Source organism: Atractosteus spatula, chromosome 6 (assembly GCF_055471065.1).
Source record: "Atractosteus spatula isolate fAtrSpa1 chromosome 6, fAtrSpa1.hap1, whole genome shotgun sequence".
In the NCBI taxonomy this organism is placed as follows: domain Eukaryota; kingdom Metazoa; phylum Chordata; class Actinopteri; order Semionotiformes; family Lepisosteidae; genus Atractosteus; species Atractosteus spatula.
In genome coordinates, this window is record NC_142711.1 from 19,028,871 (window position 1) to 19,036,629 (window position 7,759).

Here is a 7,759-nt window from a genome sequence, read left to right on the forward strand (position 1 = left end):
GCAGCCAAACAACTAAGAAAACTTCTTTTATATATTCCCCATCTGTTTCACAGCACATTGTGCGATTTTGTAGCTTGTTTGATTTTTTATTTTTACTAACACAGAAACTAGTAAAGAAGCTGTTTTGTTTTCCGTATCTCACTGTGGCCTATTTGATAGATTCAGATTTGTCCGCCTCATCCTTGAAGTGTTTGTCGTGTTTGAAAATTTTGTTGAACACTTGATGTGTGCCAATGTTCTCACCACATAGAACACAAACAGCTTCAGTAGGTCTTTATGTTGAACAAATGCATATTCATGTCTTGAAATGGCTGAAATGAGAGAACATCTAACTTTCTTAGTAACCGCCATTTGTCCAAAATGTTTGACTTTACACTTAAGTGTGAAAAATGTTATCAGCAACACAGATTGCAAACATTTCTTTGAAAACCATAGGCTAGCCCCGCTAAAAATAATACCATAAAAGTTGATGCACAGAATTACAGAACTGTCTAGCATTATTTTTTAGCTTAATTTCTTTGTGGCTTATTAGACTTTTATTGCACATTCTGCTTTAATTGCCCATGCCATTAGAAATCCCTTTGCTTGCCAAAAATGAGTGTCATAGGTTGCCAGCCCCTGCTTTACAGCTATGAAGAAAAAATAGCCAGTAATGACCTACAGTAAGTGACTTTCTTGACCGTTTTGTTGATTTCCCTGATGACAGAGATTTTGAAAAACCAGCGGGTATGTACAGTATAATAACAGATTACTTGTTAGAGCTCAGGTTTGATAGAGTTTCCTCTGTTGTGATACAGTCAAATCACATGATTTGCCAAGTCAGTGAAAAAATATTGTGAACAAAAGGCCACATTCATTTCTCCACCCAGGTGACAGTGCATATTTTACAATTAAATCATTTTTACATTTTGTTTTTGTAAGGAGATAACAATTACAAAGCAGTCTGCATTGAAAGTATTTTATAGAGTTTGGAGAAGAGAGCAGCTTCTATTTTTTAACAAGCTCATATGCACCTGTGGCCTGGTGGATGTTCTGTATTATTTCCTTTTCTTCATCATGCTGTAAGAGTGTTATGGCTGCTGTCCTGTGGTGTCCCTAGATCCACAGTTGCCCTGGGAGACCATTGCATTCTCATGAGGGCTTACAGTTTTCCAGGTTTTCCCGCTCTGACAGGATCCTCTTTTCCTCAGCCTAGCAGACCCATTCCTGTTCTGTAGAGAGTTCTGCACTTTAGTCTTCCTTCTTACTGCCCTCATTCCTGCTACCTTTCTGTCTTCTCTCTTGAGTAGCCTTTTCTCTCTAGACCTTTAGGACTCTTTTTCCTTTCTCTAACCTTTGATTTCTCTGGCTGTCTGGGTCAATTTATCTCTTTTCCTGGCCACATTCCAGCACCCCAGCAGAGCCTTCTCTGTTTACTCCTATAGAGCCAGGGTTCATGATTCTGCTCCGAAGCTTGGTGAGCATCACCCCTTTAACCTGAACTCCCTGAAGATTCCTTTGTCTTAGGCTCTGACTGGGACCATCCCCTGAAGCTATGCTGACCCAGGGCTCTGGGAGATGAGAGGGGACTAAGGACGAGTTTTTTTGTTATCCTTTACTAGCAGATGTCTCCCCCAGTTTGATCCAAGTGGCGAGCTAAGGTTTCAGATTCCATTTGCACCTGAGCGCTTCTGTCAGAGTGTCAGAGAATATTTCAGGGAGAAGCACAGCTGTCCCCTTTTTTGTGGACCTTGGGACTCAGTTCTGTCCCAAAGCCGAGGTTCATTGATTCCGATCAACGGGCTGAGTTGGGCAGTTTGTTCAGAGCTGGAGCTGCGCCATGCTGCCTTTTCCCTTTTTTCACTAGGGATGCAGTCTCTCCTTGGACCTTTGCTCCACACCTGTCCTTATCCTTTGCTGACTTGATGGAGCAATCCGTGCTCTGCTGGCCCGATTTTTATGATTTATCCTTTTTTTTTTATTTTCCATCCACATCAGTCTGCCTGTCCGCCTGCCTGCACCCCAGACTATTTAGATGGCTGTCCACCAAACCCATGTGGTCCCCTTTTTTCGGGGAACATGGCATTATAAAAGTTTCTGTCCTGAAGCTGAAGACATCTTTAAAAAATCTAAACTTTTGATTCACATCCTGTGACCCATTTGAAAACTGGTGCTCTGACTATCAGCCTATCAGCATGTCTTCATCCATGGAGAGAATCCTGGCTTCCTTGTAGTTACTAATAAAAGCCAAGCTTCTGATGATCTAGTACATTGCATTTCTGAAATTGCTTTGAACTCTCCGAAAGGTAATGAGGATAATCATTTAGGTAATGAGAAAGAGGCACTAGAAAGTCCATAATGCCTTATGCTTTACAGTTGGATCCATATATATAAGAAAACAAAACATTAGTCCTCAGTAGTGGTGCAGAGAAGAACAGCCAAAGAAGTAGTGGATGCCACCACGTCCAAATTCCCCAGTATCCGCAATGGCTGGGCTATAATGCGTCATATTGGAAATCCTCCGCAGGCTGCACTCTGCTCGGTATTAGCTCTCCAGACTGTTACATTGTTCCTTTCCCCCAGGAAATCAAAGTCCCATCACTGTACCTCAGTTCTGCTGCCAATGGCTCTTTCTGTCTGTGGTTCCTGGACCAATTGTTCCACTCTCCCACGGTCTGGCAGAAAGTGGCATCCCTTGCTCTGTCCACCTTGTGTCATGGGCCTCATGGCAGGTAGAGAGAGCACCCATCTGCGCAGACTTGGATCTTTCTATCCCTTTCGTTAGCCAACCCCCCCTCAGAGGGTGTTTTCCATTGTCTCTGTCAGGGAAGGTGTGTCCAGTTGATTATCAGGAGGAAGCTTGGGCTATTTGAGAACTGTGAACATGCAGACCTTCTTGTGTAATGGGCCCCATTACTTCTTTGTTTGCTTTCCTTTTCTTTAAATAATCTAAAGAAAACTACATGCTGTGAAGGAGACATTTCATGTTCCTTCTTAAATAGATCTTTTAAAAATAAAAAAAAAACTTTTTTTTTTAGAAAAGTAAAATTAATAAATGTCACACACAAAATCCAAAAGTATTGTACATATTTGTCTTTGGTTTTTGTCTCCTCAGGCAAGCGCAAGTAGGCAAATACAGTATATAACAAAGCAAAAGTGTGGGTCTGCAGGATAGCATGACTGAAAGGCAGATTTGGTTGTAGGCAAAGGCTGTGCAAAGTGTATTGCAAATCTCAGATTACCCTTTTTAATAATTTAATAATGTCTGTTGCAGTCCTGGTTAGGGCTGATGTTGAAATCGAACTTCTTGGCAAACTTCGCTTAGAAAGTCTAGCTGTAATGGTTTACTCAGAATCTGTTCCCCATCCACGTAGAAAGCAAAAAAAAAATTAATGTTGCAGTGTTTTATAATGAAAAGGCTTTTGAGTGTAGATTACACAGAATTCCGTGTTATCCAAGAAATCCCAACACTATTACTTTTGGCAGCTGTCTCAGAAACAAATTTCTTTGTTACACATACTCATACAGCAGCAGGCAAGCTGATGCTGTAGTTATAACTTACAACTTCTTTAACTCATGCTCGAACATTTCCAGGACCTTGAAAAAAGGACGGTGTCAGCACGATTACTCACTACAGCTAGTGGTCCTGTGTGTGAACAGTGTTCCTATATTCCCACTACTAATTACTGTACTGGAATGTGTGTCATGATCGTGTAATATAGACAGAGAGGAATATTGGATCCTGTGCAGAGAAATAAGCAGAGGGTGAAAAAGTATGGCCAGGAGTGTAATCCAGAGGTTATAGTCGAGTCGAGAGCTGAATTCCAATAAACCAGGTATCAGATGAAAGAGTCAAGTGTATAAGCCAAAGACTGTATCCACAAACTATAGTGAAAAAACAGTTCAAAAGGCCAGGTATCAAAAATCCAAAAAGCTGAGAACAACAAATCCGAAATGAAATCCGTAAACTGAGGTCAAAAGGAGAAGAGTCCAAAAAGCCAAAAAGATAGATCGTGACGAAACGCAAAGAGAAATGCAGCTCAACAAGAGAAAATTCCAATACTGAGCAGTTTGTGTTCAGCCAGGGTGTCCTAAAATAGGGACGTACTGGGGGGTGTGTTGATAGAACAGGTAAGCTGGTTGGTTAGGTGCTTCGGCAGGGTTTACGCCTTGTTAAAGGGACAGTGTGAGATACAGGGGTTGTAAAGTTACCCCTCCCCCACCACCCCTCAAGGGGCGGCTCCTGACTCCCTAGACAGACAATTCCAGCATATGCTTTTCGGGTACCCAGAATCTTTCTTCCGGACCATAGCCTTCCCAATCAACCAAGTACTGTAGAGATCCTTGGTGCCAGCAACAATCCAGGATTTAATTGACCGTGTAAGCGGGTAATCCATCAATCATCCAGGGTGAAGGAGGTTGCGGTTGGGGTCACCAAAGAGGGGATCGGTGAAAAGGTTTAAGAAGGTACTGTAGACACGGAATGTGGGGCAGAGCCTAAGAATGGGGGGTAGAGCCAGTCGGTATGGGATGGGGGTAATTTGTGCTAGGATACTGAAAGGACCGATGAAGCGGGGCCCCAGTTTATGAGAGAACTGTCTTAGAGGAATATTACGAGTAGACAGCCATACTAGCTGTCCTCGTTGGAACCGCAGTGCTCCATGATGATGTCTATCGGCTGTTTTCTTCTGACTTTCGGCAGTACGTGAAAGAAAAATCCTGGCCCTTTCCAAGAGTTTTTGAAGGTTGGATATGTATTCATTGACTGAGGGGATCAGAGTACAGAGTAGAATCCGGGAGAAGAAGGTGTTGGTATCCTAAAGAGCACTGGAATGGTGATAGACCAGTAGCAGAAGTAATCAACGAATTGTGTGGAAGCAATGTATGGTCTTAAGAAGGTCTGCAAGTCTTGGTTAACCCGTTCCGCTTGTCCGTTCACTTGTGGATGGTAAGCCAAGGTCAGAGAGACAAAGGCTCCGGGACTTTTAACAGAACTCCTTCCAGAACCTAGAAATTAATTGTGGATGAAACAACATCATTCGGAATACTGTGAATTTTGAAGACATCAATGACAAAAAGGTCTGCTAGTTCCTGTACTGAGGGTAGAGAGGGGAGAGGGATAATATGAGCCAATTTGGAGAAACAATCAATGATGAATAAAATGGTAGTATAACCTTGAGATTCAGGAAGGTCTGTTATACAATCTACGTAAATATGAGACCACGGGCGCTCAGGTACAGGCAAAGGTTGTAAGAGACTGGTAATCCTCTGTCGTGGAGACTTACTGTAATTCTAGTACAGACCGGTCAGGCCCAAACATAGTCTGTAATATCCTCCTTCAAGGTGGGCTACCAAGAGTCTCTGGAAATGAGTTCAAGGGTCCGTTGGATACCAGCAAAATGGAAATCATGACCCCATCTGAGGACAGAAGACCTGACTGGATTGAGGAGAAATAGTTTGTTGGGAGGGCATTGTGGAGGAACCAGGTGGCCACTCAAAGCGCATCTGACCTATTCTTCTATATGCCATCTAATTGCTGCTATGAACTTGTTAAGCGGAATGATGGCTTCCGGATCTTGTACGTTCAGGAGGATCGTGGAGGTGAGAGAGAGCATCTGGTTTAATATTCTTAGATCCAGGAGTGTAAGTAATAAAGAAACCGAAACGAGAGAAGAATAAGGACCACCTGACTTGGCGTGGGTTGAGTCGTTTAGCATAGTGGTTCTCAAACTGTGGTACGCATACCGGCAGTGGTACGTGGAGCCCGCCAGGTGGTACGCCAAATGACCCTGGAACTGTGCCATGTGCGTTGAAAAATCGGGACGGGTTTTCATATTTTGTATTTTAATACGTGTCGAATACGCAGCCTACGTACTACGATACAGTGCGCGCTAATACTTCAGTGGACACAAGAGATACTCTGTAATTCTATACCACTCTATAGGAATGCGTGCTACGGATGCAAGTGACCAATTGTATTTAAAAAAAGCTACTGTATCTCCAGCAAATAGGGAGGAAGGAGAATGCGCGTGATTTGGAACAATTCCAACGTTGTAAACACAGGAATGCATAGAAATACGTGCTACGAACGCAGGTAATCTTGTGAGCACAGGAAAGCGTGATAACAGAAAAATATTTCAGAACTGTTCTAATTTGAGAAAAATACACCGAGAGTCTCTGTGTTTTACTCCCATGCGCATGAAATAAAAACTTTAAATAAATACGGAAATAAAAACGGAAACGCGGAAAAATGCAAGCTTGCGGATTGCTAAAGCAGGTAAGCTACACTATTTTTGAAGAACCTTATTTACCGTTGGCAAAAGAGCTGACACGTATTATGTGTGGAGAAAAAGCTGCTAAACAGCTCGACCTGCTGCCCCCTCCCCCTGAAAGACACAGTCATTCATAGAATTATTGAAATGAAGGATTATATCAAAAGTACACTGATAGAGCGTGTAAAGATGAGCAGATGTTTTTCACTGCAATTAGATGAGTCTGTAGTCGATTTGGCCAATTTGCTCGTTTACGTTAGATACGAGTTTGAGGGTACGTCCCATGAGGACTTTCTGTTCTTTAAACCGCTACCAACAGGAACTACAGGAGAGCACATATTTCAGCTTCGGAATGAATTTATCGAAGAGAATGGCATCGACTGGATAAAATGTGTGGGAGTTTGTACAGACGGTGCTAGAGCGATGACAAGCCGACATAACGGTGTAGTTGCACGAATTAGAGAGGTTGCTCCAGAAATGAATGGACGCATCGCAACATCCACCGCGAAAACTTTGTTGTCAAGAAAATGCCTGACGATTTAAAATCTGTTAGACTCTGTTGTGAATTGTATCAAGGCTCGAAAAATTAATTCACATCTGCTTTGCTCAACTAAACAGGCTCACCCCTCTCACTGAAATGGTGCTTTTTTATTAGTTGTTGTTAATGTTTTTTTTCTGTAAAACACTTTGAGAAGCCACCTTTAAAGGCGCTATATCAAATAAAGTTTATTATAGTAATATTTATTATAAGTGTATGTGAGTGCGTGTGTGCACGTGCGCTCATGTTGGTCATTGAGATTTTCTGGGGTTCCTATGAGATGATGACTTGTAGGTGGTACTTGGATGCTTTGGTTGGATTAGGGGTGGTACTTGGTCCAAAAAGTTTGAGAACCACTGGTTTAGCAGATTGAAGATAATATAAATTTTAATGACAAAAGGGTGTTGAGCGACCTCCAACCAGTGTCTCCTCTCTTCTAGGGATAATTTAATAGCGAGCAGTCCACGATCCCCAACATCGTAATTAATTTGAGCAGATTAAAGCGCAACGATGAGAAATTCCTTTCATGTTATGGCATTGAGAAAGGACTGCTCCCACTCCATAGGGTAGGGAGGGGTCAGGGTGTCGTAGTAGAGGTGCTGCAGTGAAGAGGTGCTTCAGTCTTTGGAAATCTGTTTCCGCCTGTGGATTCTATTTTCCTTGATTCAGTCGTGAACGGGTAAGTGCAGTTATGGGGGTAACAACTGAACTAAAGTTTTGGATGAATCGCTGCTAAAACTTTGAGAAACCAAGGAAGTGTTGGACCTGTTTTAAGTTTTTAGGTGAGGGCCATTCTTTGATAGTGGTTATTTTATTTGCGCCCATTTCGATGCCTTTAGGAGAGAGAACAAATCGCAGGAATTTTATTGTTGATATATTGATATATACTGTATTGTATATATTGTTGATATATGAAAGATGCATTTTTCCAGTTTGATTAACAGGCTGTTCTTAATCAGAAGCTTAAGTA